Source organism: Haplochromis burtoni, unplaced genomic scaffold, assembly GCF_018398535.1.
Source record: "Haplochromis burtoni strain Fernald_Lab_line unplaced genomic scaffold, NCSU_Asbu1 Contig_135, whole genome shotgun sequence".
Lineage (NCBI taxonomy): Eukaryota > Metazoa > Chordata > Actinopteri > Cichliformes > Cichlidae > Haplochromis > Haplochromis burtoni.
The window spans coordinates 1,506,985-1,533,709 of record NW_024582496.1 but is presented as its reverse complement, the minus strand read 5'-3'; the positions used below and the strand labels follow the sequence as shown (position 1 = coordinate 1,533,709).

At 40.0% G+C, this 26,725-nt stretch overlaps 1 protein-coding gene across 1 annotated transcript in view; it reads left to right on the top strand.

Annotated features, from left to right (window-relative positions):
• The first annotated feature begins 3,951 nt into the window (after positions 1 to 3,951).
• The window catches only part of LOC102294085 (leucine-rich repeat-containing protein 4C), a 44,712-nt gene continuing 21,938 nt past the window's right edge, over positions 3,952 to 26,725 (top strand). Inside the window, exons 1-2 of the mRNA XM_005930804.2 lie at positions 3,952 to 4,652; positions 4,864 to 5,293. The gene's annotated coding sequence lies outside the window, so the exon portion shown is untranslated. The remainder of the gene's footprint in view (positions 4,653 to 4,863; positions 5,294 to 26,725) is intronic.

Below are 26,725 nucleotides of genomic sequence, written 5' to 3'. Positions count from 1 at the left end.
CATCAGATGTGACCTATGCATTACGACCAAACATCTCCACTTTGATCTCATCGGTCTAAATGACATTGCTCCAGAAGTCTTGTGTTTTATTCTGATGCAACATTACAATCCTACACTGTGCTGCCATTTTCTCTTCAGAGAGAAACAAATCATACTTAATCTATTTTCTTCTTTTTGAAATCAGGGTTGTTAGCTGCCATAAGGTGAGAGGCAGATGAGAGCTTCTTTTTTCCAACTGGACTGTCATGACATTTAACATGCTAACTGAGGCTTATAAAGTGTGACTTGTAGCTTTTGGGTTTTTTGCAGTTTCTCCAAGCACTGATGGTCCGACCTTGGTTTGAATTTGCTGGATCGTTAATTCCTGCCTGGAAAGATTACGGCACTGTATTAACATATACCCGAATGCTCCAGACCAGCAAACTGCCAAAACTTCTGCTTTTTTAGTGGCGATCACACTAGCAGATGATCACTTAATCAAGAGCATTTGATTAGCAGCACTCGGTTGTACTTACCCTCTGAACTCTTATGGGAGCAGCTATGGTGTGTTTTTCATAGAACTGCAGAGAGTTGCATAAAGACTTCGTTTTTCATATGGCTGCAATTATCAAAGTGTCCAATACATAATTATGGAAAGTTTGATAATTATTTGCATGGAAATGATTAGATAATTAGCTGCAAAGAAGTTATATTTATATGAGAGACAGGGTTGTACTTTACATTAATACTGTTTCAAATGCCAGAAAAATGATACCTATTGTGATATTGTGTAAGTAAGAGCCCTTTTGGAATGAATATGTTACATTTTGAAAGCTACAGATTATAGAACGCTCAAATTACATGTACTGACATATAGTATCCCAGCTGTTTTAGGCTGATTAGTTTGTCTGAAAAAAGGCTAAAAGAAGGATGACAGATTTACATTTCTTTAAATCCTTCAGAAAAATATAAAGGCATATACACCTGGTCTCAGAAGTCTCCAACCATGCCTTTTGCATGGAAAATAGAAGTAAGAGAAGCTGTCAAACTGTCAAATAGGCTTCTAACGCAGTATGTTGATTTACCACCCAGAAGCCATTTGTGGGCTGAAAGTCTTTGGCACTGACACTAAGTATTGCTGCTGTTCAGATTTAAATAAGACATACAGTATATTTATATTGTCCTTGTATGAAAAACATTCTAATGAGGGAGTACATAGTTAAGGCAGCATGTGGTTGGCATTGATTTGATTGTACAGATCTGCTGAGGTTTTCTTTTTAGCAACAAAGGTTGTGCACCCCACCTCCCCACCCCAGTTCCCTCCACCTTTATTTTTAATTTTTTCTGCTCAAGAGAGCTCAAGGAATTAAAATTCATATTTCATCAAAGCGTGAACAAAATGCTGATAACAGAAAATATTTCTGAATGCATCTTTAGTTAGAAGACTGAAACGTCTCTGAGTTTTATGATTGTTGCCAGTTTGGTATTACTGCAGTGCTGTGTAGGAGAATTATACTAAAGTAAGTCGCAATTGTGGCTCAGTATATGTAATGGGAAACTAAAAGGTCCAGTTTTGTGCACCTGGATCTGACTTTACATGAGGCTATGAAAATGAACTAAGGTAAGAGTCCCACTAATTTAGCTCCTCAGAACAGGATTATGTTTAATCAAAGTGAAATTGGCATGTGTTCTAACAAGCTACCGTTTTAGTTATGCATGAAGAGGCAAGTTCTGACTTTCACAGATGTGGAAACTAAAATGTTTTATGAGAGTGCTGAAAATGTTTCTGGTTCACCGACTAAAGTCAGATAGATGTTAACAGATTCAAAAATAGCACATATGGAACCAGTAATTTTAAATTGTTTTCTAAATTAAGACTTACTGTGGCTAATTATGTCTGACACATTCATTCATGGTTACCGTGTACACTGATGGCTGCTAGATAATTGTTTCCAGCCCTTTTCAGTCACATAAAAAATAAAAGATGTAGTATGATTTAGCTAACACAACTAGTACATGACAAATTAGCTAAATTACAAGATTCCAAAGGTTATAAAAATCATGGATCCAACAAGATGTATGAATAAGGTGCTGGGTACTATGATCCAGTGTTATGAAATGACTCGGTTATCACTGGCATAGACTGTAGAAGTAAAAAAAAAAAAAACCAGAGAGAACAACATTTGTACAAAAGATATATTCCCTTGGGCAGAACTGGTTAAATATTTACTGGATTAATAGATTAATATCCTACTAGTGTAATATTTTATAGTGTAGTGGTTTACAAATTTGGCTTAAAAGTGCAGGTTCCCAGGCTCAGTCCTATGAGAAAACACATATCCCTTTAAGGTTCCTTCAGGAAGGGCATGTAGTTAAAAATTTGCCAAATCAAATATGTGGTGCTATGTGCTATCACCTTGAGATGAAGGGGATAGTCAAACATAAGTCTTATTGGTGAAGCTCAAAGAATGGCAATATTGCTTGTTATGCTGGTTAGTCCAACATTTAGACTGAAACATCTTAACATTTAATGGACTGTCATGAATATTTTACAGATATTGAGGTTCCAAAGATGATAGATTGATCTGACTTTGGTGATTCACTGTCTTTTCCTGTAGCAGCACGCAGTGTTACAGTGCAGGATGGACTGCATCAGCAGTTGTTGGATGGATCGCCATATACTCTGGTGCAGAAATGTCCAATACCCCAATCTGATTATAGCACCATTATCAGCTCAAACTTTTAATGTGTCTAATATCTTGGTTCATCTAACAGTTTATTTTTCTTCACAAGCGCTAACACACCATCACAGAACCTTAATGACGATATTGCAGAAATGCAAGCAGTTCACCTGCTCTGACTGGATTTTTTAAAAAATATTTTCAAGAATCTAAATCATTATGTTCAGGTTTGAACTGGACAAGTGGTTTGATTAATCAATAAAGAACTGAGTATTTATCAATAAGGAAGCTAAACTCATAGAGTGCAACTGTGACTTGTATAATAGCAGTTGAGAGCAATGCCTAAAATACCAGTCCAAAATCCCTTTTAGTTACTCTTTTGATGTGCTGACAGTGAAGACCGTAGCACACAATTCACCTCATTTTCATACCCATCAAGCCGTTCAGTTATGCTTTATGAAAGTGTCACTGTTTTGTGTTTCTTTAAAAATGCATCCATGTTTTTCCCCCGCAACCACCACCACCACCTCTCTGTAGATAGGCTGTCACTATTTACTTTAAACATAGATTCTCTCACAGCTCTCATTCGATTTGTTGTGTGATCAAAACAACATGTAATACAATACCATTATGACTAATTTATATTCATCTTTGTTCTTTCTCTCTCTCTCTCTCTCTCTCTCTCTCTCTCTCTCCCTGTCTTTCTCAATCTCATAAAACAGCCTGGCTTCAGTGACCAGGAGCCGCTCTGTCACGTAGCTGACTTGTGGTTCATTATGTCATCTAATGAGACAGGCGGTTCATCTCAGATCAAATGAAACCACACTCACTTCTGTCTGTCTGTAGGTCTGAAAGTCACTAAAGCTCCTCGCCTACTATCCTAGCCTATATTTCATCTTATCACTATTGGCAGTTAGGACTCAGTAAATCAGTAAGAAGATGACATTGATGGGAATGATGAAAAGATATATATATGTGTGTGTAGATATGTGTACTGACTTTAACATGGTGGTCAATTCAGATTCTTTCTGCACTTTTTATGTGGAAGAAAGCTGGTAGGATGTGCACATGTTGAACGGTTGAATGTGGGTTTATTTGTGGATGCAGACCGTTTTGGATGACTGAATAGAGCATAACGCCTGTAGGTGGCAACCATAGGCTACCTCATCAACAACTGAATCACACGTGCGCGCGTACCGACGCACACACACACACACACACACACACGCAGAGACACACAAACACACACACGTACACGGAGACATTAGACCTGGGCTTGCGTTAATGCTATTGATCCCTGATAATTAACGACCGCTGTGTGATTTAAATGGGCAGATGGACGCGCAGGCAAAGTGGTCAAAGTTAAAGTGGTCCCTAGGCGATTTTCGGGAACACGCTCTCGCCCACACGTGCCCGCACCTGCATACACTTAGTAGCCTAGCTACACGCGCACACACGTGATTCGCTCACACGCACGCGCGCGAGCCAGATCTGTGCCTGGAGACCGTGATCTCAACGTGCTCACTATTCCAGTCATGGACTGCAGCGAGCGGGGGGACCATTAGGAGACGGTGGGCAAGAAAAAAAAAAGGCGCTTTATTTGCAACACACGGAGGATGTTGGTGCTGTCTCACCACCCGGATCGGACACATGCTCCCTGACAAGCGGAATTATTACTAATAGCTGCGCTTATGTAATCAATGCGCCGGGTTGCTGTGTGTGTGTATGTGGGGAGGGGGAAATAGCACCCTGTAGAATCTTCCCATTTGACTTAATAGAGAATACTGTATGCCATATGCTCTTAGAGGAGCCTATGACAACCCATTTGTCCTGATGCGACGCATGTGATGGTTGCAGTGGGACGGATATCCTTAATTTTATCCAATAGGCGTCCTCAGGTTTTCTTTTTTCTTTTTTCTTTTTTTTTTTTTTGTAGGACGGTTCTGCACCCCGTTCGTTCTGCGCTGACCTTATCAGCAACGCTTTAAATGGGTAATTGTTAACTGTCAGGTGTTTCCACTGGTTTTGTTCATCTTTATTAAAAATTCACAGCCAAACAGGCATATCTGTAAGAATCAGTCCACTTTTTTCTTTTTTTTTTCTCTCTCTCTCTCTTTTGTGCGTTTCCCCCCTTTCTCCCCCCCCCCCCCCCCCCCCCCCTCCCTCTCTCTTTTGGTCGAATTTGGTTTGGCGATTTTCAAAGAGGAAACCACCGGTGGGAGTCAGTTTTGGACTGTGACTCGTCTGGAGAGGAAGAGGGGGCCTATTCGGACTTGACCATCTAAAACTCTGCAGGATTTCCTCCTCTCAAGTCCAGAGGAATACCTTCAAGTCCAGGGGGGCTACTGCTGGTCCTCTTGAGCGTTTTTCCCCCGCTCGCTCATTGGCGCTCGTTGCATCCGAGGGAATGGTAGCCGCACCGCAGATCCACGCAACTCTTTCTGAATGTTTGGCATTTTTCGCTGGCGAACATTTTGACTTGTGATCGAGAAAAGACGCGGACTGCAGCAGCCTCTAATCCCTTTCACATGGAGATTTGTGCCTCGGTCGTACTGCAAATCTTGAAAACGGGGACCAGGGCCCTGCTGCTTTTTCATTCGATCAACCTCAATTTCTTTTATTCGAGAAAATGCGTAAGTATTTCACTGAATTCACTCCAATACAGCCCGTTTGGTGTGATGTGGTGCTGTGCATCCCCATGTAGACTAATCTCCCATCGCCATTTAACCCGCAATTTGGTTTGCTGGCAGACTTCAATGTAAGGAAAGCTACTTTTTAAATATTCTTTCATACGTCCTTCTTTTCTTTCTTTCTCTATGGGTTACGGTAGCTGTCGCATTCTCTTTCGGGTGTGAGCGATTGTGTGCGTTCTGGATTTGTGTGTGTGTCTGTGTGTGTGAGACATATGGGCTATATAGAGAGAGGGATAAAGATAGATAGGAAAGGGGGTTGAGGAGATGTGGGGGTAACTGATGCACCAAATCGTGTGTTTGAGCGCTCGGTAGACACCGTGAGTCTGTGTAGTCTCCGTTGCCAATAGGACATTAAAGCTAGAAAAAGGCCGACGTCATATGGTAATTCAAATTCAGTTCAGGTATTCTCAGCATACACGTTTGCAGCAAAAAGGGCGCCGGATTGGCCAGGTGGGCTGGCTGGTCCAGTGGAAGGGCGCTTTGAGTTGGAGGTTTGAGTCATGCTTTATTGTATAAAATATGCTCGTTTATGTTTTTTGTTCTTTTCCCTGTGCTTATACTGGTGACCCAGTGTATCTCAAACCAAGCAACTCGTGAGTGATACAGCTCGAGCAGAAAATAGGTTTTGATTCTCCCCCTAACACAGCCTGAGCAGGTCAGAGAAAGTATAGGGCAGCATTTTAAAATCTAAGCTGTCAAATCTTGAAGGACTTGTTGGGTTTAAGTAGCTTTAGTAATGCAGTCTTCAAAGAGAAAGCAAATTGAATAGGAGCTGTCCATCAGTGGGAGGTGCTGAAAATGCCCTGATGCTGAAAATACATGTGTGTTGGTTGAAATAGGCACATGGAGCTGGCATTGTTGGTGCAGGCATCAGCTAAAAGCAGTCCACTTAAACCTGAACCGGTTCCCTCTCAACTACACTCATCCACATTCACTTCTGGCGATTTTACAGCATGCCTGTAAAATGAAGGGCACGGGCTGAGTGTGAATGAGTCTGTGATTCAGGGTTGGTTAACACAAATTTGCATGCACATATAGGCAGAGCCTTCTCATTATACGATATCTCATATGTGCTGTTGTTTGATGTAACATTTTTCACGAGTAGACACTTAAATAGGCTTTTCTGGTAAGCACTGGTGCAGTTGTTCTTTATGATCAGTAGGTTGCTAAAGAGCCAGGTTGTTGCAACTGTACTTCCCAGCATGTAGTTTATACAAACCTGCTTACTAGAAAGTTGACTCAGTGTTGAAGTATAAGCGAAAAGGAACACCTATACTTAGCATAAAGACAACATGTCATGTCTTGAAATCATTACAATGCAACTACCTCGTTGCAAGAAACGTGGGTCAGGTGAATGTTAATTTTTTTTTTCTGTCACCCCTTTTCTTAAAGTTACTATAGTTTTGAAAGCAAAGTGTTTCTTTCTTTGTTGTATTTTTCCATTTCATAATTTGTTAGTTGTTTTCAGTGAGCCACAGGAATGCAGTTAGCCCTGTTTAGCACCTGGAATACAGAGCTGTGCAACTATTACATTTGAAGAATGGGGTTTGACATTGTATTGCTGAATTAAGCAAGAACTGTCGTAGAAGGCATATAATGCTCTAACACCTGTATGTATCATTCACCGCTAAAATGCATTCCCAGATGTGCACATTAACCATGCCATCGCAACTTGATTGTGATGGTATTTGTTCATTCAGTACAAGTTTTTTTTTTCTTTGTAAATTCCAGTTTTAACTTGGCGTTGTAGATGAAGCAACACCACATTCATCAACAGCATTTTTTTTTAAATCTGAAATTTGAAATCTCTCCTGCCATTTTTAATATTTCTCAGTTTCAATATTTCACATGTCATGTTTTACTATTGCCAGTCAAATGGGGTTCAGATGATTTCCAAATCCCTCCTTTCTTTTCCCATCTGCTCTTTAAACAGCGTTCCCAACTATTTAGAAATCTGGGTTATTGTAGAGTATACAGTTTGCCCTCTATACTTTAAATATATATATATACATACTCCTTTCTAAGTGATTTGCAACAGTTGTTTTACAGTTTTAAAATTCAAGTTCCTCCATGTGTAGTTCTGTTTGTGAAATCTGGAGATACCCTGTTATTGGAGTGTGCTGTAAGTGCTAAAATTAAGGCCACACACGAGTAAGTGTCTCAATAGGGCATTGGGCCACCTGAGGAGTAACAGCGAGCTCTTAGTTTCTGAAAAAAAGGAAACCTGAAGCTCAGCTGGAGAGTTGTGAGTATTTCCCACCAGAAGTTCATATGAACCTTAAAGATGGTCAGCATCATTTTTATTGGAAAAGCTGTAGTGCTGTGTTTGGTTTCAGTGCTCGAAAGCAATGAATGGGGGGGGTGTCTTAGGTTGTCCTGCAGATTTGGGTTTATCACCTTGTGTATTCCTCGGTTATGAGGCCAGAAACACCCAAAGCACGAGAAATATGTTCACCCCGACAAGCATTGTCAGTTCTGGCATTTACCTGCCTACTAAGGGACCAAATGGACATAAGGCATGCCAAGACCAGTCACCAGAGCAGCTCTGACAGAAGCCTTCGCTGTAGGAAATAAGCACTTGGGTGAATAAATTTCTTTTCATGCATGCCACGCATGTAGTCAACCACTGGTTCAAAACAGGGTGAACGGTGACTCATCTAACCACCTCAGATCTTTTTTTTTTCTCTCCTCGTTATAGCGATGCATTTGTTCTCATCCAACCTGCTGCATAAAAGAGCTTGTTTGTAATAAGGAGTTTACGTGATTCAGATTCACCGTCACTTCCCTCCTTAAATATCGTTTTTGCTAAGCTGCCTCCTTACTCCCCCAACAAACATTTGCAGCAGGTTGAATCATGTTGCCTCGCCTGTGTGGGGTTTTTTTTCTCTCCTTGCTTTTGGAAACGATGGACACAGCGGAGGCACGCGTGTCTCTGTTTTGCTCAGGCACTTGTGTTGTTTCACAGTTTTCTCTTTGCATTTTCCAATTTTCAAACTTCATTAAGTCAACTAATGTACATTACAGAAACTCCACAATCTATCCACTGATTAAACTTTTTTTTTCTTTAAGCCACAGGAACCAAAATAATGAGCAACTGGGTCTGCCCATGGTTGCTACACGCAGCACTAAGCATGGTAGGATGTTAATCACGGAGTAATTTGAAGGACCAGTCGCACACACGCAAACACACACAAACACGTGTGGAATAAATGTCTTCTTTTTTTTTTTCTCCAGTCTTTTAGATGTTAAATGTCCAGTCATCCAAACTAGGATTCCTAATTAATTCCCCCAAATCCTCAGGTTATGGGTCAACCCCACAAAGTTCAATCTGATTTCAGCATGACATTTTCAAGACATTTTCAAGACTCTGAAGCTGAAGCTACTGCGGTAGATTAATGCCTGTTTTTAAAGCCTTTTTCTTTCAACTTGACAACGGCAAGAAAATAAAAATAAAAAATTGCTGATTCATTTTCAAATGACTATCTTCTCCATTACACTTAAGCTTCTGGCAATTGATGGAGTCAGTCAGTGTTTTTGAGGAATACGTTTTGTTGTTTCATCAATTTATATCGTCGCCTTGCCCGTCTGCATATATCTCTGCTTGATATGGGAATCATTTATGGCTGAGCTCCTGTCTGGGTAAAGTGAAAAAAACACACACACAGCACAGTCCGCCCCAGGGCTTTGTGTTATATCTTAAATAATACAGAAGGATTGTTTGCTTTTCTATATGTATATTTAAAGCACGTATCCGTGTGACGTAAATATGTAAGTGGGTCGCGGCTGGAGATTAGAATGACTTCCAGCCGGCTCCATTTTGATAGATTGCACTCTGTATCTTTCCAGTAGTACCTCCACAAAACATGTGTTTGTGTCGAGTCAAGAGACAAGGCTGATCTGAGCGAGTTGGACTGCTCGGGTGTGAAAGAGTCCAACGCATGCCAGGCTGGAGAGAGACTTAGTATTCACTGTAGCAGCTTAAGTTATGCCTTTGTGCACCAGAAAGGGGATTATTCAGCGAATCCTGCTCTGTGTCATTCACGAGTCTGCATTTCTAAATCAACAAATATTAGTGTGGTGATGTATGAAGACGCTGCATCTGCGTGTGTGCCTGTAGAACTAACTGCCTGCTCATTACGGCTGCTTGTGGCTTATGTAGAACGGCGGCGTTGAGGCCTGCAAAAAATAAAAAAATAAAAAATCATAACTTATGGCACAAATGTTGCAATTGTTTTGACTGTGGCTGTCGGTGCCTTATTTCACCATCTGTGTTGTGTGCCATGTGTCTGCAGTGGCCTGCAGCAGGAGCCAGCCATCAACTCCATTGAGAGCCTCTGATAGAAAGAGTATGTTCGGGCTACGGGTACCATGTTTCTGCCTGCTAGCAGCAATGAGCCGCTTTCTCGAAATGACATAATGACCTTTACAGATTCTGCTACAGGTTTCTAACAATCTACATATATACAGGTAAAGCTTAAGTCAACATTGTTTTCTGTGATATGAGACACAGCTGAATTCCACCTCCTGCTGCTGAAGAATACATAATCACCGTAAATAATGCCCTAAAGGCAATTATGGCTTTTATTCAGCTACTTTACTGCTTTATTTATTTATTCATTTTAAAAAAATGTTTCATAAGTATATGTAATTCTGTACAAATCAAGTAAAGGCACATCACAGCAGCCTACAAGAAAGCACAGAACTCTGGAAGTCATTGGAGATGTTTATGGGAATTTGCAGCGATGTTCTCATTAGTGTGTTTATTTCACATCTAGTCCCAAGATGATGAAATTAACCAGTTCGTCAAATTCATTTTTTTTAATACTCTGTATTTTATTACACTACCAGTTAGCATAGCGTAAAACGTTTTATTGTTCAAACAGCTCTCCCTCAGCACACAGCAGGTAACTTTAAGACCAACCGTAGTCATTAAAATTTGAAAGAGAACCATACATCTAAGAAAATCCAGCTACATTTGGGCCACTTTTGTTCAAGATATCTGGGCCTCTACAGACTTGAAAACTGCTGAATGAATACTTCATGTTATTTGTCTGGAAAACCTTGAGACTGTTGGAGTGTGATTTTATGTGTGTGTTTATGTCTCATAGTAAAGGTAACTTTATTTTACCTTTTTATTGCTGAAATTGAATCTGGTTATTAGATGTGATAATAGATTTAAAATAGTAATGAACTGCAAGAGTATTCAGAGGACACACCTTCTTCTAAAGATTACAAAGTTTTTGGCAATTTTAAGGAAAGTGATTGGATTTAGCACCAAATTCTAATGGGTGCTATTAAGGATGACCAAACTAAATCCAATCCAGAGAGCGTACACGTTAATGTTCCCAGCTTGTATGTTAAGTAAAAACATGTGCTAGAGTCTGTTTCTATGATGCTGATGCAATATTCAGTGTCGATCTTTTTAAAAATTAAATTAAAAAATGTAAACCTTCTAATAGTCTATAGTCATTCCAAATGGACTAAAATATTTCATTCTCATTTCAGTTTTACTTTTGATGATAAGGGCTACTAAAAATCAAAAATCCTCTATCTGGAATTATTAGAATATTTCCTAAAATCAACCACAGAAGGACTTACAAAACAGAAATGTCCACCTCGTAGAAACTATGCTCATTTATACTTGGTTGGGGTTCCTTTACCATGAGTTACTGCATCAGTGAGATGCAGCATTGAGGCAATCAGCTTGTGGCACTGCTGTGGCTCTACTGAAGCCCACTAGGCTGGCAAATCAAGCGCAATAACAACATGGTCAGCAAAACATTTTCGGCCCCGTGGGCAGCAGCAGAGTCCTGCAGGATGAGGGAACCAGGCATCTCCATGAAGTTTATCAGCAGATGGAAGCATGAAGTGCTGCATTGACTTTGGACTTGAGAAAACACAGTGAACAACCACCACCAACACCAGCAGATGACATCGCGCCCCAACTCATCACAGACTGCGGAAACCTCCCACTGGACTTGAGACGCCTTGGATTCGGTTCCTCTCCATTCTTCCTACAGAATTCTAGGCCCTTCATTTCCAAATGAGACACAAAATTTACTTTTCATCTGACAAGAGGACTTCCTTTCTGTAACTATTTAACCCACGTAACGCACTTCTGATGTTGTCTCTTGTTCAGGAGTGGTACAGCAATCAGACTTTTGTCTCTTGAAGATACCAGTGCGTGGTGACTTTCAATGAACTGAACCTGTCACTCGTCGTGACTCTCTCCCAGGTTCTTGAATTGACTTTTGTGACTGCGGTCACACCTCTTGTTTGTGCACGTTTTCCCACCACATTCAACTTTCCATTACTATGCTTTGATACAGCGCTCGCTGAACAGTCAACCTTTTCAGCCATGACCTTCTGTGACTTAACCTCCTTGTGGAGGGTGTTGGCGATCAGGACAACTCCCACATGAGTGTGGTTGCATGTATTGAAGTAGACAAATATTTTCAGAGAGGGAATTTTTGATTTTCTTGCGCTATGAGACACACTCATCAAAATTAAAATAAAAGCCTTTTTAGGGCTTAAATATGATGTGCAACCCAACATAACCTGGCCACCCCACTGCTGTTTCCTCCGTCAAGTTTCATTCATTTCAGCCGAGTAGTTTGCAAATAATCTTGCAGCCAGATGGAAAATCATCACATAATAAAATAAAATACAGTATTCAGAAAGAGAACAACTCATTTGTTAATGTGATTGAGGTGATGTAGTGTTGTAATCTGTTTAAATTGCTAGTGCTAATCTATAAAGAATTCATTAACTCCTTTGTCTTTTGAAGCTTTATTGGAAGCGGTTGAGCAAAAAAAATAAATAAATAAGGAGAAACACATCAGGACACCAGCTGAAAATTTAATCAGGGACTCTATGTTTTTGCTTATTTGACATGTGCCCTAAGGAGTTAACTGTTAGGTCAACCTAAAACCTATGTTCTGAATATTAAACACTATTCTAGGATGTGTTTGAAGGTAAGGCTTAGTAGAAGACAGCAGCTGTAATTTGAAAAACTAGAGTCATGGGAGGGGGGAAAAGTGTGGAAATATTTAGAATCTTGTAAATTTTGGCCATATTTTTGGCAGTAAATGATGCTAAGAGGAGTCTGGAACATAGTGAGAATATGAAGTGCATGCACTGCATATTTCTGGCCTGAAGTGAAGCAAAAGCTTTTTCTATTACTACATGGTATCTATGAATACATGAAGTATGACTACATGAAGTATTGCACCAGTGAAGACCTTTGCCTCACTATCAGTCATTTTTCTCCCCAGTGTTCATCACACTGCAATCTGTATGTCAACACATTGTACAAAAAGCCAAACAATCACATATGTTGGTCCTAAAAGAAAAGTCTGAGTTTATTATGATTGAACCACTGGAGATTATTAATGGTTATTCATCCTGATAGTTGCCAGGATCTTTCAGTCTCAGGCCAAAGTGATGCAGCCCAAAAAAATCTTCTGTGTTAAGCAAAGGTATTTAGTCAGAGCCCATCGTTTTATGTCATAAGAAATTTGTGGTTTGGCTCATAGTGCTAATTAGACTGAAAATCACAGAGGTCAGAGAAGACAGACTCAAGTCCCACGCACAAGTTTGTACCTGGATCCATGCTTCAAAACACAGCTAGACAGCAGAAGCCAAAGTAGACCAAAGCGAGCCGTTGGAGTATTCTGCCATTTGATGTATCAAGTTTAGACCAAGTGGAGGTGAAAGCAAGCCCTTGGAAGGGCTTTGCCTCAAAGTGCGGGCAAATCTCATTGTCTGCTTATCAGCCTCAAATTTACTCCGCCTTACTGAGATATTGCCTTGGAGAATTAGGGATAATAGCTGAAGTGATGACTGTCATGATGAGTCTCTATCTCTCTCATGTCTAATACACCCTCGTCTTTCCGGCTCCGTCTTTCAAACTTTCCCTTATTTATCTAATTCCCCACATATTAATATACATTTTATCTCCTGCCAGTTCTTTTGACTCAGATGTACTTGATGAAAATATCTGAGCGTTACTTAGTTCATGCGTGCCTGGGTTTTCATGTTACAACTCACAAGGAGCAGACAGTGATTCATGATACAATAAGGGGGTGTAAGAATTAAATCAATATCTAGTTCATTAATGCTTTGGCAAAAGGCTCAGATTGTAGTTGCTGGAATACACTAGATTGGCTTAATTGGCAAAAATGAAACCCCAGTAACTGGCGCCAAGTCAAACACTACTAAACTGAGAAGGGAATCTTGTAGGGATGACAAGATTGCCTGTTTATTGTGTCGCTTGGAGTTGCCTCTCCAACCCCTCCCCACCAATCCCACCACTTTTGTTTTTTACGACAACACTTCTTTTCACCAACACGGTTTTCCAGGGTTGAACAAAGCTGGGAGAACATCATGTTCCCTTGTTGCCTCGCACTAATGCATTATTGGTGAACCTCATTGTTTGCGACAAGAGCATTTTGTCCTTCACATTCAAAAGAAAGGAAAGAGAAAAGCCTCTCATGTTGCTTTTCTTTGTGTCTTGTATCCTCAATTATAACACAAAGTCTCTTTCATTTGTTATGAAATGTATTAAGACTTGGCTAAGTATCCAAAGGATACTTAGGATAAAGGATAGTTGTAAAACACTTTGATCTTTTCCTCGTTCCATGTGTCCTGTAATCTTTTTACATCAGTACAGATGGGGACATCCCAGTCATTTTTCTTGCAGTTTTTATTCCAAAAGTGTGTTTCCAGTGTTCCTTTGACATTCAGCACAAGTGCATGCATAGCTCATATCAGCTCATATCGCTGCGCAATTGGTCAAATTTGTCATTAAATGTAGTAAATCTGCTTATTGTAACTATGCAATTAGTAAATATCTTTCATTTTCAACAAAAAAAAAAAACAAGTATTCTACAAATGTTTTGTATCACTTTCAGTGGAAAGAGAACTGACAGTCTGACCTTGACGTGGTTTAGAATTAAGCCCCTCCTTTGCTCCGGTTTGATTAAAATTTTCTCAGCACCAGCAGCAAGTAGCACCACTCCTGGTGACCACCTATAAATCACGGTGAAATATAGCACTGAGCAGTAAATGTATGCGCCAAAACCATAGCACAGGTGCTCTCAGAAATAATGTCACCGGCAGCTTCGGTTACTCCCTTAATCCAAATGAGTATTTTGTGTGAGCTGCTTCAGAAGGTGGTTGTCAGGCAGGTTGTTATGAGCAACTTTCCACGGTTCCTGTGTAGTGTTGGGCATGTCAGTTGTGTTTGCCTCTTCATGTAATCTCAAACTGACTCCATGTTGAGAGCGGGGCTCTGTGGGGGTAGTGCCATCTGTTGCAGGACTCCTTGGTCTTGTCAGTGAATGTTTAAAATGTGTATTTTTTTTTAACATTATGGCTTTAATTTGGAGTTACCAGGACACCAAAATAAATTGGGACCTCACTGTATTCCTCCAATAAAAGAGGAATACAGGAAAAAAATCTCCGAAATATAACCATTGCTGACCGCTCTGAAAATACTGAGATTAGTGAAGGACATTTTGACAGCAACACTACGTGTGTGCTCCTTCATGAGAGTCTACCTTAATTTTCTGCCTGTGTGTGGATGTAAAAGAACAAAAACCAAAATGCATGACAGATAAAATTAAAACTATCCACTCTCTATTTTTCAGGGCGATCACAGAGATCTCAAACACTGGCATCTTGTCAGCATTTAGGTGATATACAAAATGATGTGCACGGGTTATCACTACTTGGGTTAAGCGAAAACAGTATTCTTCATGTGAACCTTTTAGATACATTGCCAAGAATCTACTTCTAAGTGCTTCTCAGCTGCTTCTGTCGCTGCAAATGTGTGTTACACAGTTGAAGTAAAAACACTGCAAGCTCGCCCAACCAGCTCCCGCTGTATGGACTTTAATTATCCGTGCTGGAAAAATAGTGACACGAGCTGAGGTGGAGACCCAAGTCTTTATCGTTTTCACACCTCGGTTATGAATATGATCAACAACGCGAGCCAATTAATTTTGTAAAGGAAGAAGGCACTGCTTGACTACAGTACCTACCACATGTTTTGCAGTTATTTTACTTAACAAGTCCTCTTAGCCCCTGTGATATAAAGACTGGGATCGGCTCCAAGTCCCCCTCCTCATGACCCTGAGCTGGATAAGCGGTTAAGAAAATTGGTGGAAGGATGGCAGTCCTCTAATCTGATTGGGTAAAAATGCTTCTTTGCGCCAAGATACCCAGATACACACACAGTTTGTGTTTCTCATCAGGCTTCAGAATTAGTATCTTATTTATTTCTCTATCCTCAGTGAGAGCAAACAAAGAGGGCCAGGCATGTCAGGCACAAAGACATAACTTTCTATTAAGAATACAACAAGATGATGCGCAGTGGTAAAAAGGTTGCATCTCTTACTTTTCGTGTCAGAACAATGTCTGTTCTGACACGAAAAGTAAGCAGAGTAAACAACTAGATCATCAAGTCAGGTCTGAAAATATCTGATCATGTTTTCTTGTAAATCAAAATCAAAAGGAATGCGAAGGTTGTGTAGGTTGGTTCACGCCATTAACTGAGTGAGCAGTTTCTGTGATAAATGCCAAAGGAGACTGAATTTCAGTTTCACGCGTTTCTTTGGGAACATATGGTAGTAAATTGAATGTTTTTCAGATAAAATAAGCAAACGGGCAAAGAAAAAGACAAAGCTCTAGTCTCTTAAATTTGCGTTTGGTAATTTCCACAATCCCATATACTATAAGTTTATCACACAGACAACTCGTATAATGACATATAATGACAGAAATGCACCAAGACCAAAACTAGGATGCAATTTACTTCACGGTAACTGTTGCTATGAGCCAGGCAAACTCTACCAGTATCCCCCATTCCTGTTTCTCATTCTTGTGTAGTGAGGATATGTAGACTATGTATCATGAGTCATTTAATATAGCGTAGAGCAGCTAGGCTAAGGGGCATATGGCCACGTTGGAGCACAGCCATCCGGCTTAAGGCGGGGTAAACGGATGGGCAGGGATTGCTGGTGCATTAGCATTTCAGCTCTGCATCGTGTTTCAGTGTTGTTTCTCCAGTGAGCTTGCTGTTTATCCAACAGCAGTAAATAAAACATTACAATCATATTTTTGCTCCGTGATCATCAAAGTTGGTGGTAAGGAATTGGGACTGTCACACACTGCAAAAGCCACTTGTCTGTGACTGCAGAGGAGACAGACAGAAAGGAGAGACAAATGGAGTGGGGAGAGTGCTTGCGTTCCTCTAAAATATCCCTGGTCGACAACGGATGCTGTGTTCACACGTTATTCGCGGACAGTTTGTACCAGCACTAACATTCTGCTGAAGCTGTGATCGGCCACGATTGGCTAAACGCGGTGGAGAAAATGCTTCCGCAGAGCTTGAGAGCCGACGACGGACTATGTGTGTGTCGACTGTTGATTATGGGGAGAGCCTGTGGTTCCATCTATTTCATATTCATGAGCCAAATGGTGCGCGTTGTAATATTCATGGACAAATTAGACGTTCAAAACACCAGTGTGAGCGAGGCCGTATGCAGAATGCTCTCACTTGAACTTCTTCCACCTTATCCTGACCCATCGATTTCCATTTCGCTCCTTTCCATCACCGATCCTGGTGCTGGGTGCTGGGTTCCTCTCAAGAACGTGCTGAACATATTCCATAGATTATTTTTATTGTAGTACAAAATTCCAGGCCGTTGTCTTCACAGAGATACGTTTCCATTGTCTACTAGCACTGGCGAAGCAAAACCACTCTTTTTCTTTTAAGGAATAATGTATCCTGTTTACTGTACGATAGGTTGATAGCGGACTGGCTTGTAAGAGACCAGCTTTGTTCTGCCTCTCTGATCAGCTGGCTTTCTAGCAGTTGGGAGGGAGCAACAGAAGTGTGTCCAATCAAGCTGAGCCCTGTTTTAAAAGGCCCTGCAGTCCTTCGGCAGAGGCCGCATTTATGACCCAAAATCGAGGAGACGAGCCTGGCCCTCTTCCAAGCCCCTCGAGCTCGTGTATATTGTTTGAGCATATCCAGAGGAAAGTGCAACACTGCAAGGAGGCCTCATGAGACACCTGTGCATGTGTAACTGGCTGTGCGTGTGTGTGCGTGTGTGGATAACGAATCTCAGTCTCAAACCTTATAACGATAGCAGTCACATCGCTAAAGTCTAATGATAAAAGCGGGTGAAGAGTGCAAATAGTACCAGGGTTCATTTTTTACCAAGAGCTATTTTACAAGGTCAAGAGAAAGGAAAAAAGTGCACATCCACAGTGACAAGAAAAAAAAAACATTATTGCCATTCCCTAATAAATACAGTCTGCTCACTGTTGATAGAAATTGCATTTGACTTGACAATCAAATTAAAAAGCCACTCATTTGCATCAGCTTAATGGGAACCTACAGTCATTTTGTGATTACAGTCCAGTTAGTCTATTACTGTAATGGTGCGGATTTATAGCAGATTTTGCCCATTAGGTGATCAGAGCATTTCATACCACGGTGGGTCTCATCTAATTTAGGGCAGATCCCTAAACTGAAGGTCAAGATCACAACTCAGTTGATTGTGTGCCTGAAATCTATTTTCACTGACCTGTCTGTACATAGATTAGGTCAGTAGTGATTATAAACTTAACCATACTAACGGAGACCAGAAATAATACCTGAAGAGCACTTAGTGTCCTTAAAGTTCTAAATTTTACTCGAGAAATTCTTCTGCTTCACATCATCATTCCTCAAGATTCACCTTTTTAAACACGATACAAGAAATGCGGCTGCCAAAATAGCACAGATTTACCTAAAGTGTTTTTGTGTGTGTCTGTGTGTGTGTTGTTGTACTGTAATAGTTTGTTTTCCTTAGGGTGGATTCATGCCAACGTGCCCCACAATTTTATCTTGCTCATGGTGATCAATAGGCATTAGCTTGAGACAAGTGTTTTCTCAAGCAGGTTGTTCACTGAGTGATTGGCATGTCTCTGCTCCTTCACCTACACATCATCATGAACCCTTCTACATCTGACTGAGCAAACACACTTCTCAACCTGAATGAATGAGCGTAACACTCACCGAGCTGTCAGTGCACTTTGCTTCTGGAGTTTAGACTCAAAAATCATTGCAGCTGTTCCGGAGCTTGAAAATTATCCATCAAGGTCTGCTTCTGGATCGGTCTGAGGTGGACTAAAAAGCCCCACTGTTACCTCGCAGGCACAAAGTCCTGGGATCAGTACTCCTAAATAGCAGAGATTAATCAAAGGTAGACTCACGCCCTCCAGAGATAAAGTTTCTGTAATGTGGTACTGCAGCAGCTCACAAAGTTTGGAATTTTCCAGAGTAGGATCAGGCTGTGATCAATTTTATCCAATCCATACCAGCAACATATATTTGATAGCCTATACGTTTTTGCACCCTATTTTACTGGAGCTGCTTTATCTTTACAGACACATCATGGTCTGATTCATAAATGTGAGTTTATTAGCTCAACCTGTCAGTGTGACGTTCATAAAAGAAACTATACCAGGCAACAAAGAAACAGTTGCTGTAATTGTACTGTATTAACCTGAGAGAAGGTATTAAATATTTTTGCTAATAAAAAGAGCTGAGAAAAAGAACTACTTTTAATATGAAATCCTAAGCTAACAGCACAGTTATATCAACAATCAGTTACCACAAACAATCTGTGGTTCTAACCCAGCCCAGTTTTGACATGCCTTGACTCACACCATTATGTAAACACAATTTTGCAGCATATCTGATGTTTGACACGTTAATCTGCTCATTGCATTCATCATTTTTGATGTGTTTTATAGAAATCCATTACCATTGCTCCATTATAGTCTGTGTGCTCCAGTCTTTTCTCTCTTCTCAATTGCCTGCCTTATCTTGGTTGGGCTGAGTTAGGTGTTTTTCAGTCTTAAATCTTTTAGCAAAAACTAGGACTGCAAGATAGAATCTGGCTTTGTGGAGCTAGATCAAATACTAGCTCGGGTGCTCTCAGTAACAAAGGTGTTTTTTGTCATTCCAAATACAGCATATGATGCAAATGCAGCTCTATCTGAAATGATTTTCTTTCATGCGTCTTTTGCCGTTTTCTTTTTGCAATGACATGTAATAAGTCTCAAACCAATTTGCACCCGTCTTTATCCTTAAGTCTCAAGCTACAGACTTTAATCAAACAAGCATATGCTGCCTATGCGGTTGCCTTTGCTGCATCAGATAGTAGAATAATTCAGTGATTCCCAACAAGGGGTACAAGGATCCCAAGAGCTACTGCTTCAGTAGCTGGGGAATAAGTGGAAAGATAATTAATGATCTGAACAAGTTTGAGTGGAAAAGTTAACAATTAACAGAGAACCAAAAGGAAAGAAATGGCATTATTAGCTCCTAATAATGGTTGTTATTGTCAGATCATAGGATAGAGAATACATAATTTGTTGAATACGCATAATATTTAATTGCTGAAATGCAGTATCTAGCTAAAATTCTTAATTTGCTACTTTGCTGGGGTTTATTTTTTGCTGGGGTTTTGTCAAAAATATGACCAACAGCTGAATTGTTAGCTAACAATGCAAATTGTTAGCTAAATGTTAAATGGGTTCGCCAGTTTAAGTGTCTTGAAATAAGAAGCTGTTAAGAGCCTTGTAAAAACACTACGGCTGTAGAATGAGTAACCTGAAATCAGTGCAGATCCAGGATGAAAATGTATTCGGTTGAAACACGTGAACACGAAAGATAGCGGGAACATGAAAGATAGTTTGGGTGCGTTACATGAAATAAGGTTCAGAACCAATTTCACAATGAAAAACAACTCACTTAATGCATCTAATTTATTAAATTATAGAGTAGAGGCATTTTCATATGCATCTTTGAATGGACACAGTCTCTGAATTGCAAGATAGAGATGTTGTAAGATACAGTGAATTGGATTTTACACAACAAAGACCTAATCTATCATAGGCAGAGGATGTGGCAGTGGACTAAAAGATGTGCAACAGGAGGGATAATTCAATTATTGAAAATCTTGTGGGCTCTTCCCTCTGCTTTTCCCCACGGTGTTCAAGGTTAATTGTCATAAGTTCACGCCGGTCTTCCACCAAAGCACGAGGGAGGGGACCAGAGGATAGACAGTAGACCAAAATTCAATTTTATTAGGACGATTGCGCATTCAAGCAATATTTTCCATTAGGCATTGATTGTTCAGTGCAGACTACCTCTAGGCAGCTTCAAAGAGTTTCTCCAATTTTCTACATAAGTTACTGCTTGTTCCCTCGTCTCGCTGACATCACAGCTAATAGGAAAACCAATGTGACACATTTACTGAAGAACTAAGCGTTAGTAAAAGGTTATATGAAATGTCTTCTGAACCTCAGCTTAGGCTTTTGGCTGTGAGATTAACAAAGGTGTTTGGCATTGCAAAGGCACTGTAGATAGATAAAGGCCATTTCAGACACCAGCATGTTAGCTTGTCTCAGTCATTTAGAGGATTGCTTGTGTAATGCCATCTGTATTCTGGGGATGAACATCCACTTTTACACCACGATGGGGAGAGGAGCAATATCGACTTCGGCCAACATCTTTTGCTTTCCCTTTATCTTACACTCACTCACCCACTAGTTAGTTCAAATTATGACAGACGTCTGGGTACATTCATTGTAGAAACAGCGGACATACAGTAAAACAACATTAAGCATTTGTGAACGCAGAATGTCAACTGCTATAAAGCAGACAATAGCAGGCCGCAAACACTTTGTTTTTTCTCAGTTATGGACTGAGGTGTACAATTAAAGAAAAAAGAAGACAAATAAAAATAAATCCAAAATGCGTCAGTGCAATGTGTCAGGCAGAAACAGTACTTTAGTTATTACATAACCCTAAAGCTGCTTTCACACAGGACGTGGCATGCCTTGCTCTGCTTTTGCTTGGTTCAGTGAGGAAGGTAATCAGAACCATGCAAAATAAGCAGCGTTTGCAAAACTTTCAGTGGGCTTTCATTCTGCTTTTTGTGCCTCTTTCCCTCAGTACTTTCAGAGCTTTAATATAGAGGAAGGTACTGTAAAGAACACATAACAAATCTAAGCTGCATTTATACAAACTGTCTGCTTTCAGGAAGTGATACGAGTGGCAAAACACCTGAAGTGTCTACTTGGATGGAAACCTATTTCCGAGAAAGGTTTTTCCTTCTGAAGTCTTGATAGAAATTCAGGCTTATTTTGTTTATTACAGTAAGTTGCGACAGATGAAATTATCCTTTGTTTTATATTTTTGCTCCATTTTGCATTTTCTTCCTGCTGGAGTTTTGATGCTACCTTCTCTTGTCTGTGCATGCAGTCAAAACGATGGGCAGCAGTCCAGTACAGCTGTGTTGAGCTTTAGCAGTACAGCCCAAGAGCTGCTGAACTCTTGGAATACAAAAAGGTGAATTTTCTTCCTGAAACATTTTCTTAATCTAGTATGTTTTTTTTTTCTTAAACTTCAGACACGCAGAGGAGACTGACTGGTTGGCAACCATCTACCAGTCACTATCACAAGGAAAAATTATATATTTTTTGACTGACTGGCGAATGGTTATTGGGGATTTCTTGATTGTAAAATTAATTGCAAAGACGTATATCGTGCAACACTAAATCCTCCTTGCAGTTGCTTTAGTCACTAGCAAAATGCCACAGTCTCCTGTAGTTTTCATGGAAGATGCCAACTATTCTCCCAGCAGTAGTGAAACTGTAAAAAATCTGACACAAACCAAAAGCTGAAAGGAGTTAGCAAGTATTTTCAGGCAAGTAGTTGTCTTCCACACAAACTACGGGCAACTGCAGTAACCTGGTAGTGACCAAAGCAATCATACCGAGGTGTTTGGTGCCCCACTTTCTTTGAGACTAGTTGCACTTAGCAACTGCCTGCAATCTCCAGCAAAACATCTTTCATACACAGGTCTTCCTACTGGTCCCTTGCCATTAGATATGCATCAATTTAAACAACTGTGGGCAGCTGTTTTGATAAAACAAAACAAAAAATATGATCTATAAATAATAGTGCTGTCAGTGGTAATCTCGTTAAAATGACGTTAATGAGCTAACCATGCTAATGCGTTTTGACGCCATGCAGCCCCACACATGGGGCAGTCCGCGCTAACTCGCTTAATGCTGACAGCACTAATAAATAAACATTAAAAAATCTTCAGATTAATTGATAATTATATTTGAAAAGTATGGGGAATCGTGCACATCATGATGTTTTACCTGTTTTTCTGTGGTAACATATTTGTGTACCGTAAGACACAGCCAGCCGTTTCCATCCAAGCTTTGAAACTACACAATTCCCCAGTCTATTATTGCTATTAGTGGCTACTGATGATGTACAATATGACCTATTATCTGCATATATTAACTAACATTAATTATTTCACATGTTCAGAAAACGCATGTTTGCTAACATTTTCTGCATTCAGTAGGGTTCACAGTGACCAGCACAAACCTGTTTCCAAAAATATACAAATAGAAACCAGACAGCCTTTTAAAATCCCACGAAAGGTTCATAAAAGGAAAAAAAAACAGGTTTGCAAATTTTGCACAGTATAATAAGTAATTTTCTGCTTTGAGCAGTCAAAGCAGTTTCTCTGTGCTCATATTAGCAGCTTTTTGTTAGCCACAGCCACTTTTTGTTAGTAGAACTTGGGATTGCCATCAAGCTCCGTATTAGGCTTTTTTTCCCATTTAGCCAGTCTTAAAAATACATTTACAGCTAAACAAGAGCAATTGTATTGTTTGTTTTATCGACAGCATACTGGAAATGCTGTATCACATCGCTAAAAGGCTCTGACCATTAGATTTGTACAGATCCTGACTTTTTTGTGATTTCATCTTGACCTTCTCTATTATCATGTCATCAGATACACGACGAAGACATTCTGCGTGGCAGTCATATCCTCACTCCAGAACAATTTGTAAAGAGCAGAATTGAGCAGTTTGTAAAAGTGCGTTCACAAACACACACACACACATGCACAGCACAAACAAACAAAGGTCTGCTGTGTCTCTGGTGCCTGTCAGGTCGAGTGGTGGTGGTGATGACACTAATTACAGCGGTGAAGGTTGGAGGCTGCTCAGGATTTAAGATGTGACACCTGTCATCACTGTAATGATGAAGTAGTACGGTCCATGATACAGATCTATGATGCCTCCATGTACAAACTGCTGTTATTAATGCTAAATTGTTTCTGAAACACTTTATGTGTCTATATGTGATGATTTTTTTTTTTTTTTTTGGGGGGGGGGTTCCTTCCATTTTTTTTTGGCAGCAGCTTGGTGATAAATGATCATGGCTTTGTCCAAAAAAACAAAAGGGACTAGCCTTGTTTGTTCCTCAATGTCCTGTCTCATCCTCAAGTGCTTTTCATCTACGAAGCTCAATGCGAGTCCTCCACTTTTGGATTCCACACAGTCATTTCCATATTTAGCAACTCATGTATCTCCATCAGTATCCTTTGTAACGTTGCCGCAGGTGCTCGGTCTTTCTGCCTGTTCCAAACTAGCTGCTGCTTCTGGTCTGAGGGAAGCATAAGCTTGTAATTTTTATAATTTGTGTTTTTTTTTTTTTACATGAACTGTGGCTCAATAGACACTTTTTCTTCCACCAATCTGATTTATTATTTCAGATGACCGGTTTACCTGGGATATGATTAACTGTTGTCTGGTGTTTACTTGGATGGATAGACATGCACTACAGCGGAAAGGTGCGATGTGCGGAAAAGTGATGAATATGTTCTGATTCATTTTCATCTTCTTATCACTGTCTGGTCAACTCCCTAAAGATATCTATGGCCCCTTGAGTGCAGTCGTTGTCGCTCTCGTGTCACTTTTAATTTGATGAGAGTTTGTATTTAAAACTCAACAGAGGAGCAGTTTAGATAAGAAGCTACTACTTTTGAGTAAAGGGCAGAAGCATGCATCCCTGCAGAATGTACAACAAGGCAGCAAGGATGTACATTTGAGCCTAAACTGTCCCTATTCTGACTGAGGTTTTTCTTTTGGGGCACTTTTATTGTGTTTGGGCTTCTAACGTGATTAGAAACTAATTATTAGGACCTATAGCGAATCACTACTAAGTGCTTTTAACACCAAATGTTAATGTTTTCATGACCCGGATATATAGTGAATCACTGATGTATGCATAAGGTGTCAGTAGAAAACAGCACACACTGAAATTACTTTAAATTCTGTTATCTTTTAACAAGTGCTGGGGTTCAAAGAAATATTGCATTACACACATTACCTGTTTTTTACTTTTTTTTACTAACAAAAGTAATTTATTACACTAGTTATATTACTTTTGCATTACTTAGCATCTTCATTTCTGTGATTGCCAATTAACAGTCTAACAGTGCTTTTCATATGCCCACACATCTGCATAAATCCCTCTCCTCATAAGGAAAACATTCAAAAGATAGTTCTTTTAGTAGCCTTCAAGTTCAAGTACTAACATAAAGCTGACAGCAAAGACAGTGGTAAACAGCCAATAGGGCACTTCACAGGAAAAAATAGTGGCTCTGCAGCAAGGGTGAGTATGGGCTGTCTTCTCTGCAGTAGTGACCTGTTGCACACCAGGACTAATCTGCTTGCTTTGTTGGCAGGTTGGGCAGCAGACCATATGAACTAAACAGATAACCAAACAGGGCATTCAGCTCAAGTTACTTTGCTATTCCCAAAAAATAAAATAAATAAAACACTTACGGTACACTTGTACACGCTATGCGAAATTAAAACCATGCACTCATAGTGCACTCCCCAATAAATCTAGGCAGAGTTATAAAAGTGCATAAATATCTTCCTTAGATTACAGCGGCAAAGCAGGAAGCAAACAGAAGAGAGATTTTCTCTAAGTGCAGAAGTGGAATAACCACACACTACTGCAGTTGACTGTGAGTGCATGATATCCTCAATACGTTTTTGTTATGCAGTGTTCCAGCAGGGTCATTTTTAAAACTAGCTGCACAAGCTGATGAATGACCTCCTTTTAGTTTCAGAGAGACATGAGGGGTACTTCCCAAAGTCTGACCTGCACAGGCCCATCTGCTAAGTGTCCTCATCAGTCATGCTGGTTACCACAATGGCTGCAGAAGCGCTAAACTACTGTGTGCTGATTAATTAAATTGAGCATGTACTACAGTAACTTACAGGTGATATGGATGTTCAAGTTTTTTAATAGCAAATTGTATCAATTAGTGTAACTTACAGTTAAGGTATATCAGTTAGATGTCCGCTGAGGGGGCACAGTAATGCTGTTGGTTGGGCCCAGCTTGAGCATTACTGTCATGGTGCCATGGTGTCTCACTGCTAGCTTTGCAACAGAGTGTATAAAAGAAATTACAATGTTGTTTTTTACAGACCATATTTTCATAGCACATAATTGTTGATTGTTTCTGGACTGAGCCTCACAGTTTGGTCTTCACCGACAGAATATTGTCCCTTCATGCAATGAATTAGAATTAACGCCGTAACGCTGTCACTCCTCCGCAGTTGTAGATTGCTCGGTCAAGCAAATGATCTGCAAGTGGGCATAAACAGGCATGTGAGATCATTTGTTTCTATCCCGCATCATAGAGATAATTGAAGAACTTATCTAGTTCAAGTAGCAACATATTTGTGGTTGGAGCATTAAATGACTGCATTTCTAACAAATGTAACGTGATTACAGAAATGCATCACTTTGGAATGTAATACACACAAAAGTTGCTGAGCAGTCAGAGATTGTTGATCACTTTCATTTAGAATGGATTTGTGGTACGTTATTATCAATTTCTGTCATTATTACTGATTTACAAACACACAGTATGCATGGATATAGATACACAGACTTTAGCAATGGTATGGGGCTTGCGCATTAATATTCTGATAAGACTCTGCATCGATTGTCACAGTCGATCAGTCTGGTCTCATAATTGAGGAGTTTGAGGAATGCACACGCATACACTTGCACGAGCTACCCACAGCAAGGTTTTTAAATGTAGTCAACAGCTAATAATAAGAAAAAAGAAGCTCGAGGTCATGCCCGCTGATCTTAAACACCTGCCAGAGAGACAATTAGTCTTAAGCTTGAAATAAACAGGCACTTCACAGACCCACACGTACTGTAGAATTATTTTGACATCAACCTTTACCACTGCTGTCAGAACGAGGCCAAAACAAGCAACTTTGTTGTTCAAATATAGCTCAAACTTTTTTTTTCTTTTTCCACTCCCACGCAGACTGAGCTGGGGAATGATCAACATGCCCTATTTCAGTCTGCTATTAATTGACATGACATTATTTTGATCTTGCAGCGCTTTCAACGTCCAAAAAACACAAAAAAAGAAAAAAAGAAAAGTTGTTTTTTAATGG